The sequence below is a fragment of the Salmo salar genome, chromosome 26, assembly GCF_965601325.2.
Source record: "Salmo salar chromosome 26, fSalSal1, whole genome shotgun sequence".
Taxonomy (NCBI): domain Eukaryota; kingdom Metazoa; phylum Chordata; class Actinopteri; order Salmoniformes; family Salmonidae; genus Salmo; species Salmo salar.
Window position 1 is genome coordinate 50,419,316 of NC_138316.1, and position 13,185 is coordinate 50,432,500.

Genomic DNA, 13,185 nt, shown 5'->3' on the forward strand with positions numbered 1-13,185 from the left:
ATAGCTGTGCAGCGATGCTCCCCAACCTGACAGAGCTTGAGAGGATCTGCAGAGAAGAATGTGAGAAACTCCCCAAATACAGGTGTACCAAGCTTCTAGCGTCATACCCAAGAAGACTCCAGGCTGTAATCGCTGACAAAGGTGCTTCAACAAAGTACTGAGTAAAGGGTCTGAATACTTATGTAAATATGATATTTCAGTAATTTTTTTGTAAACTTTTCAACCCCATTTTTCTCCACAATTTCGTGATATCCAATTGGTAGTACAACTCCCGTACGGACTCCGGAGAGGCGAAGGTCGAGGGTCATGCGTCCTCCGAAACATGACGTATAGACATCAACCAGACAGACAGACAGAGGAGAGATATAGGCTGTCAGGACAGGAGATGGGGCTGTGTTACAGCTGACAGATAGAAGATATTAGACCGTCAGGACAGGAGATGGGGCTGTGTTACAGCTGCCAGATAGAAGATATTAGAGGGGGAGATATTAACCATAGAGACAGGGGTGGGAAGATATTAGACCGTCAGGACAGGACCGTCAGGACAGGAGACGGGGCTGTGTTACAGCTGACAGATAGAAGATATTAGACCGTCAGGACAGGAGATGGGGCTGTGTTACAGCTGACAGATAGAAGATAGACCGTCAGGACAGGAGATGGGGCTGTGTTACAGCTGACAGATAGAAGATATTAGACCGTCAGGACAGGAGACGGGGCTGTGTTACAGCTGACAGATAGAAGATATTAGCCCATCAGGACAGGAGATGGGGCTGTGTTACAGCTGACAGACAGAGGAGAGATATTAGACCGTCAGGACAGGAGATGGGGCTGTGTTACAGCTGACAGATAGAAGATATTAGACCGTCAGGACAGGAGACGGGGCTGTGTTACAGCTGACAGATAGAAGATATTAGACCGTCAGGACAGGAGATGGGGCTGTGTTACAGCTGCCAGATAGAAGATATTAGAGGGGGAGATATTAACCATAGAGACAGGGGTGGGAAACAATCATTGAGACTATTTGATATGGTGTCTGTGAGAAGAAGAAGGACCACAACAGAAAATAACAAGCATTTAGTCTGGTGCCAATAATCCAGTAAGGACAGGATGGAAGCCTACCATCGAGGGTGAGACGACACTGTTTGGTTGCCCTGAGCGGAACATTACTATACACACCAGGAAATGAAACAAGCCACTGAAACTCGTGTGTCAATGAAACAACTATCCTACAGTGCCCTCATCTTACAGTGATCACATCTGTGCAGGACAATGTGATCACTACAAACTGTTGATCCCACTGACCACATTCAGTTTCTGAAACGAGGCCATAGACCTAACATGTAACGTGTCCTCGGAACTCCGACGTGTCCTCGGAACTCCGACGTGTCCTCGGAACTCCGACGTGTCCTCGGAACTCCGACGTGTCCTCGGAACTCCGACTAGACCCATAGATATGATGTATGACTAGTAAAACAGTTAGCTAGCCTAACACTGCGCTCCAATTACTACAAATGGCAATCCCCAATACTCCTCGGGGGAAGATTTTCCAACATGCTGTCGGCCTAATCCATGGAACCAACATAATGCCCTAATTTTGCTGGAAGTAACCCTGACATGGCATATTCCCCAAGGACCTAGGTGTAAACATTTCAGATCATTCCAATTACACAGGATAATAGTAGTAAACATCAACCTACATGTGCTTCTGCCACTGATACTGTCAGTTCTCACAGGATAGGCCTATTTACACCAGCGGTCCAATCAGCCAGTACACATCAGCACAGCAGTCATGGCCTGCATGAACTACTGTGGGGAAGCAACGTGGAGAGAAACATGCGGAAGGCCTAGACAACAAAATGAGGCTGTAATATTTCAACATCCCTTACTAATGGATTATGAACCTGTTTAATCTGGATGGGAAATAGGTCACCTGATACTGAGTGCAGAAGAAAAACGGTTTTCGCCTTCCCTTCAGGCTTGTCTATTACGTCTAGGCTATTCCCTTACCCTCCACCCCCCCTTCACTCATACCAGCAGGCCTAGTTGTTAGCTACCTTTCGTCATTGTACACTATGCATTATGCAATATAAATAACTAAATGTTAGTAGTCCCATAGGTTAAACATGCATTCGACAACCATGAAATCTTGAAACAACAGCTGGAAACATTGATTTCACTGTCCACAGCTACGGTGATGCTTATTGCCTAACGGTCTGGAAGTGGCCATGCACTACACAGTGACAATGCATTTCCTACGTGCATTGTATAGAATAATTTCTCTATCTCTTGTTGCACAATCCTTTTTGTATTACGGGCGGGAGGTAGCCTAGTGGTTAAGAACGTTGGGACAGTAACCAGTTCAAATCCATAAGCTGACTAGGTGAACAATGTGCCCTTGAGCAAGACACTTAACCCTAATTGCTCCTGTAAATCACTCTGGATAAGTTCATCTGCTAAATAACTCAAATTGTTATATATATATTTTTGAAATGTACAGCTTTCACCATGCTATATTGAGCTCAAGAAGAAGGGCACCTGCATTATTGACAATCTCATTAGCAGGCGTGCTATGTCTGAACATACAAGATTGACATAAAGTGAATTGCTTTGACAGCTGTCTGTCATATTATAAATCGTACTGTGTTATCAGTATGTGCCCAGTGACAGCCTTCAGGTGAGTAAGGCTAGTAAGGTGGAATACTGTAAATTGTCATAGTAGGCAATACAGTGTTGATATACTGTAAACCCAACTAGCTACTTCAGCTAACTAGCTAGGTAATAAATACTTGCCTATGATAGATAAACAGTAAGCTAGGCAAATCAGCTGACCAGTTAGCTAGCCATTTAGCTAGCTAGCTTAACTAATTGCACAAACTAGCTAGCTAGTAGCTAACGTTAGCGGGCTAACTAACACATTCCACGTCTCTAACCTACCTAGCTTTAACAGACTATGCACAAAAACAACATACATGCTATTTGTTATTCGTAAACTAGCTTGACTAATATATACACCAGACATAGAATATGTTAGACTGACATGACACAGCTGGATAGTAAGGTAAGCTAACAGACTAGCTACTGTAGCTAGCATCGCATGGAACTAGCTAAAACTCAACTAGTCTACTAGGCCTGTGACGTTAGCTACATAGGCCATAATCAACATAATTCACTCACTAGCATGCTGGCTACATTTATTACAGCTTTGTTACATACGGGGATACTAACAGTTAGCTAACTACTGTTCTGTTGTACACTGGCGCTGGTACTGAAGCACAACATAAAGCTAATGCTAGCAGGCTACCGATGCTAACCAATAGAGTCCACTTTGCTGTTAGCTAGCTAGGTGGCTAGATAGGTAGGTAGCTGCTAGCATCTCATACAGATGTAGGAAAATAGCAAACACAGGCTACAGCTAGCTAATTGGCCATCACAGATACAGATAGCAAGACTGGCATTGTTTAGCAATAGTTAAATGAATTGTAGGAAAAGTATTGACATTGCATGCAAGCTTACACATAAAGGCCTAGCTAGCATAGCTGGCTAGCCGTTAGGAGAGAAGAGATTCGAGAGATGTACTGTAGCTAGCTTGGCGAGCTTACCATCAACTGTCAAAGGGGCCTCTTCACTGTTGCACGTAAATACACTTCATTGCAATAACAAAGGTTTCTGCAATTGCAAAACGTATAGGTTGTATCCGTAAGTTTATTTGTGGGTTTTGATAAGGTGTCGTTAGTCACAAAAAAAAAGGCTGACAGTCAGGAGCCTGTTTCCTTTCTTCCCACCTTTTCGTTTCTGGCTGCAACTTCCACTGCAATGGATCCAGATGAGCGGTTCACTCCCAACCCGATCCTCAGCCCCAGACCTAGGGTGCAGTGATGTGTGTGCGTGTCTGTCTGTCTTGTGTGTTCAGCTCCTACAGTCAGTCTTAGGCGTAGCTACTGACTGACTGCAAGCACGAAAACAAAGGAACATGCAATCATTTCAATATGGAATGATCAATTCCAATGGTTACAGAAATCATTTTTGTCTATAATGTAACATTTTTTTTCAATGTTTCTTTTTTTAAGGAGTGGGGAAGTCCCAGTCCTTTCGTATTTTTTTTTTTGCAGATGTATTGAAGAGATAGTAAAGTATTGGAAGTCCGAGATAGGGGAGGGGGAGTCACAGGGCAGTGGGTCGGATTCGAACCCATGCCGACTCTTGTTTGCAAGAATTTCTATATTGAATGATCAATTCCAGTGGTTATATAAATTATTTTTGCAATGTCATCATAGTTAATTATTCTACAAATGCCTTTGGTCCTAAATTTGACACAGTACTAGTTCCAGTTCATGCATGTTTGACCCTATGCACAATACAGTAATACCATCACAATAATGAAACATGTAATAGCAGTCAACTATAACTGTTTTAATGACCACTGTATTATACAGTTATTACATTATTATAGTTATTACATTGTATAGTTATTACCTTATTATATTACATTATAGTAATTATTATATTATATAGTTATTACATAAAACATATATAGTATTACATTATATAGTTATTACATTATTATAGTTATTACTTTGTATAGTTATTACCTTATTATATTACATTATAGTAATTATTATATTATATAGTTATTACATACAACATATATAGTATTACATGATATAGTTATTACATTATTATAGTTATTATATTATAGTTATTACATCATTATATTTATTACATTATATAGTTATTACATTATAGAGTTTTGATATTAGCGTTATTACATTATTAGAGTTATTACATTAGAGTTTTTACATTATATAGTTATTACATTATTAGTTATTACATTATAGAGTTTTTACATTCTAGAGTTATTACATTATTATAGTTATTACATTAGAGTTATTACATTATAGAGTTTTTACATTCTAGAGTTATTACATTATTATAGTTATTACATTAGAGTTTTTACATTATAGAGTTTTTACATTATTAGAGTTTTTACATTATAGAGTTTTTACATTATAGAGTTATCACATTATTAGAGTTATTACATTAGAGTTTTTACATTATATAGTTATTACATTATTAGTTATTACATTATAGAGTTTTTACATTCTAGAGTTATTACATTATTATAGTTATTACATTAGAGTTTTTACATTATAGAGTTTTTACATTATTATAGTTATTACATTAGAGTTTTTACATTATAGAGTTTTTACATTATTAGAGTTATTACATTATTAGAGTTTTTACATTATAGAGTTTTTACTTTTATAGAGTTATCACATTATTATAGTTATTACATTATTGAGTTTTACATTATTATAGTTATTATAGTTATTATATTATAATTATTACATTATTATATTTATTACATTATATACTTATTACATTATTAGTTATTACATTATTAGAGTTTTTACATTATAGAGTTATTGCATTATTAAGGTTATCACATTATTAGAGTTTTTACATTATAGAGTTATTACACAATTATTATTATAGTTATTACATTAATATGTTACATTATTATAGTTATTACATTAATATAGTTATTACATTAATATGTTACATTATTATGTTACATTATTATAGTTTTTACATTATGATTGTAGTTATTAATTATTCAGGATTATTACAATATTCTAGTTATTACATTATAGAGTTATTACAATATTCTAGTTATTACATTATAGAGTTATTACAATATTCTAGTTATTACATTATAGAGTTATTACAATATTCTAGTTATTACATTATAGAGTTATTACATTATTCTAGATATTACATTATTCTAGATATTACATTATTGTAGTTTTTACATTATTCTAGTGTTTACATTATTCTAGTTATTACATTATAGAGTTATTACATTATTCTACTTATTACAGAGACATACAGACAAGGGACCCACACGTTTTGGATTATTAAAAGAGTGAGAGATTGGATTACATTTCTTGATTAACGTTATGTGGCCACTGGCCCTGCTATATCTCTGAATCCAAATGAATATTAAATAGAGTGGAGGCTAGTGTTAATAACCGAGTGGCCAAGCAGCCAGAGGAAGCAGTGTTGTGGTTATCTGGGCTGAGCAGAGACAGTACAGAGGGGCCCTAGGTCATATCTCTACTGGAGAGCTGCTCTGGAGCTCAGACTCTCGCTGCTACTCTACAGAGAGAAAGAGAGAGAGAGAGAGAGAGAGAGAGAGAGAGAGAGAAATTCTCAATCATAAGGCATCAAAGCCAAAGGAACTGCATAATAGTGTAGAAACCTACCAAAAAACAAATTGACAACAACAAATTAAATCCCTTCTAGACAACTTCCTGGACAAAATGTTTCACTGTACTAGTGAAGGTGTAAACGTGGCAGTAGAAAACCTAAACAGTATATTTCACCTCTCAGCTTCCCTATCAAATCTAAACATTTCAAGCAGACAACCTAAGAAAATGAACAACAATGACAAATGGTTTGACGAAGAATGCAAAAACCTAATAAAGAAATTTAGAAACATATCCAACCAAAAACACAGAGACCCAGAAAACCTGAGCCTGCGCCTTCACTATGGTGAATCACTAAAACAATACAAAATTACATTACAGAAAAATAATGAACAGCATGAATGTTATTACTGGTATGTTACTGGGTTTCTGTATGTGATGTTATTACTGGTATGTTACTGGTGACTGGGTCTCTGTATGTGATGTTATTACTGGTATGTTACTGGTGACTGGGTCTCTGTATGTGATGTTATTACTGGTATGTTACTGGGTTCTGTATGTGATGTTATTACTGGTATGTTACTGGTGACTGGGTCTCTGTATGTGATGTTATTACTGGTATGTTACTGGTGACTGGGTCTCTGTATGTGATGTTATTACTGGTATGTTACTGGTGACTGGCTCTGTATGTGATGTTATTACTGGTATGTTACTGGGTCTCTGTATGTGATGTTATTACTGGTATGTTACTGGTGACTGGGTCTCTGTATGTGATGTTATTACTGGTATGTTACTGGGTCTGTATGTGATGTTATTACTGGTACGTTACTGGGTCTCTGTATGTGATGTTATTACTGGTATGTTACTGGTGACTGGGTCTCTGTATGTGATGTTATTACGGTATGTTACTGGGCTCTGTATGTGATGTTATACTGGTACGTTACTGGGTCTCTGTATGTGATGTTATTACTGGTATGTTACTGGTGACTGGGTCTCTGTATGTGATGTTATTACTGGTATGTTACTGGGTCTCTGTATGTGATGTTATTACTGGTATGTTACTGGTGACTGGGTCTCTGTATGTGATGTTATTACTGGTATGTTACTGGTGACTGGGTCTGTATGTGATGTTATTACTGGTATGTTACTGGGTCTCTGTATGTGATGTTATTACTGGTATGTTACTGGTGACTGGGTCTCTGTATGTGATGTTATTACTGGTATGTTACTGGTGACTGGGTCTCTGTATGTGATGTTATTACTGGTATGTTACTGGTGACTGGGTCTCTGTATGTGATGTTATTACTGGTATGTTACTGGTGACTGGGTCTCTGTATGTGATGTTATTACTGGTATGTTACTGGTGACTGGGTCTCTGTATGTGATGTTATTACTGGTATGTTACTGGGTCTCTGTATGTGATGTTATTACTGGTATGTTACTGGGTCTCTGTATGTGATGTTATTACTGGTATGTTACTGGTGACTGGGTCTCTGTATGTGATGTTATTACTGGTATGTTACTGGTGACTGGGTCTCTGTATGTGATGTTATTACTGGTATGTTACTGGTGACTGGGTCTCTGTATGTGATGTTATTACTGGTATGTTACTGGGTTTCTGTATGTGATGTTATTACTGGTATGTTACTGGTGACTGGGTCTCTGTATGTGATGTTATTACTGGTATGTTACTGGGTTTCTGTATGTGATGTTATTACTGGTATGTTACTGGTGACTGGGTCTGTATGTGATGTTATTACTGGTATGTTACTGGGTCTCTGTATGTGATGTTATTACTGGTATGTTACTGGTGACTGGGTCTCTGTATGTGATGTTATTACTGGTATGTTACTGGTGACTGGGTCTCTGTATGTGATGTTATTACTGGTATGTTACTGGGTCTCTGTATGTGATGTTATTACTGGTATGTTACTGGGTCTCTGTATGTGATGTTATTACTGGTATGTTACTGGTGACTGGGTCTCTGTATGTGATGTTATTACTGGTATGTTACTGGGTCTCTGTATGTGATGTTATTACTGGTATGTTACTGGTGACTGGGTCTCTGTATGTGATGTTATTACTGGTATGTTACTGGTGACTGGGTCTCTGTATGTGATGTTATTACTGGTATGTTACTGGTTGACTGGGTCTCTGTATGTGATGTTATTACTGGTATGTTACTGGGTCTCTGTATGTGATGTTATTACTGGTATGTTACTGGTGACTGGGTCTCTGTATGTGATGTTATTACTGGTATGTTACTGGGTCTGTATGTGATGTTATTACTGGTATGTTACTGGTTGACTGGGTCTCTGTATGTGATGTTATTACTGGTATGTTACTGGGTCTCTGTATGTGATGTTATTACTGGTATGTTACTGGTGACTGGGTCTGTATGTGATGTTATTACTGGTATGTTACTGGTGACTGGGTCTCTGTATGTGATGTTATTACTGGTATGTTACTGGGTCTCTGTATGTGATGTTATTACTGGTATGTTACTGGTGACTGGGTCTGTATGTGATGTTATTACTGGTATGTTACTGGTGACTGGGTCTCTGTATGTGATGTTATTACTGGTATGTTACTGGGTGTCTCTGTATGTGATGTTATTACTGGTATGTTACTGGTGACTGGGTCTGTATGTGATGTTATTAATGGTATGTTACTGGTGACTGGGTCTCTGTATGTGATGTTATTACTGGTATGTTACTGGTGACTGGGTCTCTGTATGTGATGTTATTACTGGTATGTTACTGGTATGTACTGGGTCTCTGTATGTGATGTTATTACTGGTATGTTACTGGGTCTCTGTATGTGATGTTATTACTGGTATGTTACTGGGTCTCTGTATGTGATGTTATTACTGGTACGTTACTGGGTCTCTGTATGTGATGTTATTACTGGTATGTTACTGGTGACTGGGTCTCTGTATGTGATGTTATTACTGGTATGTTACTGGGTCTCTGTATGTGATGTTATTACTGGTATGTTACTGGGTCTCTGTATGTGATGTTATTACTGGTATGTTACTGGTGACTGGGTCTGTATGTGATGTTATTAATGGTATGTTACTGGTGACTGGGTCTCTGTATGTGATGTTATTACTGGTATGTTACTGGGTCTCTGTATGTGATGTTATTACTGGTACGTTACTGGGTCTCTGTATGTGATGTTATTACTGGTATGTTACTGGTGACTGGGTCTCTGTATGTGATGTTATTACTGGTATGTTACTGGGTCTCTGTATGTGATGTTATTACTGGTATGTTACTGGTGACTGGGTCTCTGTATGTGATGTTATTACTGGTATGTTACTGGTGACTGGGTCTCTGTATGTGATGTTATTACTGGTATGTTACTGGGTCTCTGTATGTGATGTTATTACTGGTATGTTACTGGGTCTGTATGTGATGTTATTACTGGTATGTTACTGGTGACTGGGTCTCTGTATGTGATGTTATTACTGGTATGTTACTGGTGACTGGGTCTCTGTATGTGATGTTATTACTGGTATGTTACTGGGTCTCTGTATGTGATGTTATTACTGGTATGTTACTGGGTCTGTATGTGATGTTATTACTGGTATGTTACTGGTGACTGGGTCTCTGTATGTGATGTTATTACTGGTATGTTACTGGGTCTCTGTATGTGATGTTATTACTGGTATGTTACTGGGTCTGTATGTGATGTTATTACTGGTATGTTACTGGTGACTGGGTGTACAGTGTGCTGTCTCCTGAAGGAAGGACTACCCTAGAACACAATGACCGGGTCACATTCTCCAACTGAACCTAAAGTCATTGGACTCAACAACGAGCCTCCGCCTTTTGGGTTATACTGTGTCTGTACTGTAGTCGGCTATGCTTAAGATATCACATCGATAACTGTTTATGTCAAAGGATTCTTCAGAAGGTGACATTCAAGGAGTGGTCGTGGATAGTTTACCAATGTCCTGATTGAAGGTCCACGTGAACAGATCTCAAACCTCCACAAAGTTGCAATGACAACTTACTTGCATCTCTTTCATAATATGAGACCACTCTGTACGGTATGTACAGTACCTTGACTGTGAACTTATGAGGCCTCAACACAGCTTCGGTATGTTGTTGTTGTGTGCCTCCAACACCAATTAGTCTCCAGTAACCTCAGAGGCACACTGAGGACATAACCAACTGTAACAACTGTCAGTCATTCAGCATCCTGAGGAGAAACCAACTGTAACAACTGTCAGTCATTCAGCATCCTGAGGAGAAACCAACTGTAACAACTGTCAGTCATTCAGCATCCTGAGGAGAAACCAACTGTAACAACTGTCAGTCATTCAGCATCCTGAGGAGAAACCAACTGTAACAACTGTCAGTCATTCAGCATCCTGAGGAGAAACCAACTGTAACAACTGCCAGTCATTCAGCATCCTGAGGAGAAACCAACTGTAACAACTGTCAGTCATTCAGCATCCTGAGGAGAAACCAACTGTAACAACTGTCAGTCATTCAGCATCCTGAGGAGAAACCAACTGTAACAACTGTCAGTCATTCAGCATCCTGAGGAGAAACCAACTGTAACAACTGTCAGTCATTCAGCATCCTGAGGACATAACCAACTGTAACAACTGTCAGTCATTCAGCATCCTGAGGAGAAACCAACTGTAACAACTGTCAGTCATTCAGCATCCTGAGGACATAACCAACTGTAACAACTGTCAGTCATTCAGCATCCTGAGGAGAAACCAACTGTAACAACTGTCAGTCATTCAGCATCCTGAGGAGAAACCAACTGTAACAACTGTCAGTCATTCAGCATCCTGAGGAGAAACCAACTGTAACAACTGTCAGTCATTCAGCATCCTGAGGAGAAACCAACTGTAACAACTGTCAGTCATTCAGCATCCTGAGGACATAACCAACTGTAACAACTGTCAGTCATTCAGCATCCTGAGGAGAAACCAACTGTAACAACTGTCAGTCATTCAGCATCCTGAGGACATAACCAGCTGTAACAACTGTCAGTCATTCAGCATCCTGAGGAGAAACCAACGGCAGTGCTTTACAGACTACTACTCAGCTGATTTAACTGAGGTCTAGAGACTACAGACAGAAGCCAAAGAAAGAGTTGCCTTTCAGTTTATTGTTTAAGTGAATGAATGTACTCAACTCAACTTGCTATTTGGAGTGTCTTGGGAAAAGAGTCAGAAAACATGCTGGCTGATAAAATAAAGTAACCAGGCGTGAAAATATGTTGCTGCTGAGTTTCGCCTCACGGAGTCAGAGGAGATTTATAGTCATATTTATTGTTACAGCAATTAGGGATTGGTATGGGTTGTAGGGTTTCATAATATTGTTTACAAATCAGAAACATATAGTAAAATTGTAACGGTTGTCTTCATGAATGGACCAAGGCGCAGCAGGTATGTGAATACTCATGGTTATTTTATTACCAAAAAAAGAGTAAAGCATCCACTTGAAAAAAACAATGACGGTGACAACAGTAGCAGTTTTACAGGCTATACACGCAGTGTAAAAACAACTACCCACAAAACCAAGTGACAAACATACTCCTACATATATGACTCCCAATCAGGAACAACGATCCCCAGCTGTTCCTGATCAGGAGTCACAAGACCAACACAGAACACAAGACTGCCACGTCCTGACCCCAAAACTACAACAACAGCTCCATCTGCTGGTCAGGACGTGACAGTACCCCCCCCCTCAAGGTGCAGACCCCGGAATGCACCTAACAACGAAAAACCACCAACAAACAAAATCCCCAACAAAACCCATAAACAATAACCCCTAAACAATAAGGGAGGGAAGGGAGGGTGGCTGCCGTCAACGACGGCACTGTGCTACACCCTCCCTCCCCAACCCACCTATCCTGGAGGTGGCTCCGGTGCAGGACGTGGACCCTGCTCCACCCTCGGCGTCGCCCACTTCGGTGGAGCCGATAGCTGCGCCAGGCAGACGGACCCCTCGAGCCGGGCCGGAGGACAGGAGGGCCCCTCGGGCTGGGCCGGGGGGCAGGAGGGCCCCTCGGGCTGGGCCGGGGGGCAGGAGGGCCCCTCGGGCTGGGCCGGACGGCATGCGGGCCCCTCGGGCTGGGCCGGAAGGCATGCGGGCCCCTCGGGCTGGGCCGGAAGGCATGCGGGCCACTCGGGCTGGGCCGGAAGGCATGCGGGCCACTCGGGCTGGGCCGGAAGGCATGCGGGCCACTCGGGCTGGGCCGGAAGGCATGCGGGCCACTCGGGCTGGGCCGGAAGGCATGCGGGCCACTCGGGCTGGGCCGGAAGGCATGCGGGCCACTCGGGCTGGGCCGGAAGGCATGCGGGCCACTCGGGCTGGGCCGGAAGGCATGCGGGCCACTCGGGCTGGGCCGGAAGGCATGCGGACCACTCGGGCTGGGCCGGAGGGCAGGAGGACCACTCGGGCTGGACCGGAGGGCAGGAGGACCACTCGGGCTGATCCTGACAGGCCGGGCACCCTGGCAGATCAGGGCAGGCGGGCACCTCTGGCAGAACCGGGCAGTCTGGCAGAACAGGGCAGTCCGGCCACTCTGGCAGAACAGGCCAGTCCGGCCACTCTGGCAGAACAGGCCAGTCCGGCCACTCTGGCAGAACAGGCCAGTCCGGCCACTCTGGCAGAACAGGCCAGTCCGGCCACTCTGGCAGAACAGGCCAGTCCGGCCACTCTGGCAGAACAGGCCAGTCCGGCCACTCTGGCAGAACAGGGCAGTCCGGCCACTCCGGCAGAACAGGGCAGTCCGGCCACTCCGGCAGAACAGGGCAGTCCGGCCACTCCGGCAGAACAGGGCAGTCCGGCCACTCCGGCAGAACAGGGCAGTCCGGCCACTCCGGCAGAACAGGGCAGTCCGGCCACTCCGGCAGTTCAGGGCAGTCCGGCCACTCCGGCAGTTCAGGGCAGTCCGGCCACTCCGGCAGTTCAGGGCAGTCCGGCCACTCCGGCAGTTCAGGGCA

At 41.8% G+C, this 13,185-nt stretch overlaps 1 protein-coding gene across 15 annotated transcripts in view; it reads right to left on the bottom strand.

The window, feature by feature from the left end:
* The window catches only part of LOC106595038 (putative E3 ubiquitin-protein ligase HERC1), a 242,358-nt gene extending 238,265 nt beyond the window's left edge, over positions 1-4,093 (bottom strand). For 7 of the 15 annotated variants that reach the window (XM_082969841.1, XM_082969832.1, XM_082969833.1 and 4 more), the window contains exon 1: positions 3,600-4,084. The gene's annotated coding sequence lies outside the window, so the exon portion shown is untranslated. Of the gene's footprint in view, positions 1-3,599 lie in introns of all 15 variants that reach the window. The other 8 variants (XM_082969834.1, XM_082969831.1, XM_082969827.1 and 5 more) reach the window with 3 other exon arrangements.
* Positions 4,094-13,185: the final 9,092 nt, after the last annotated feature.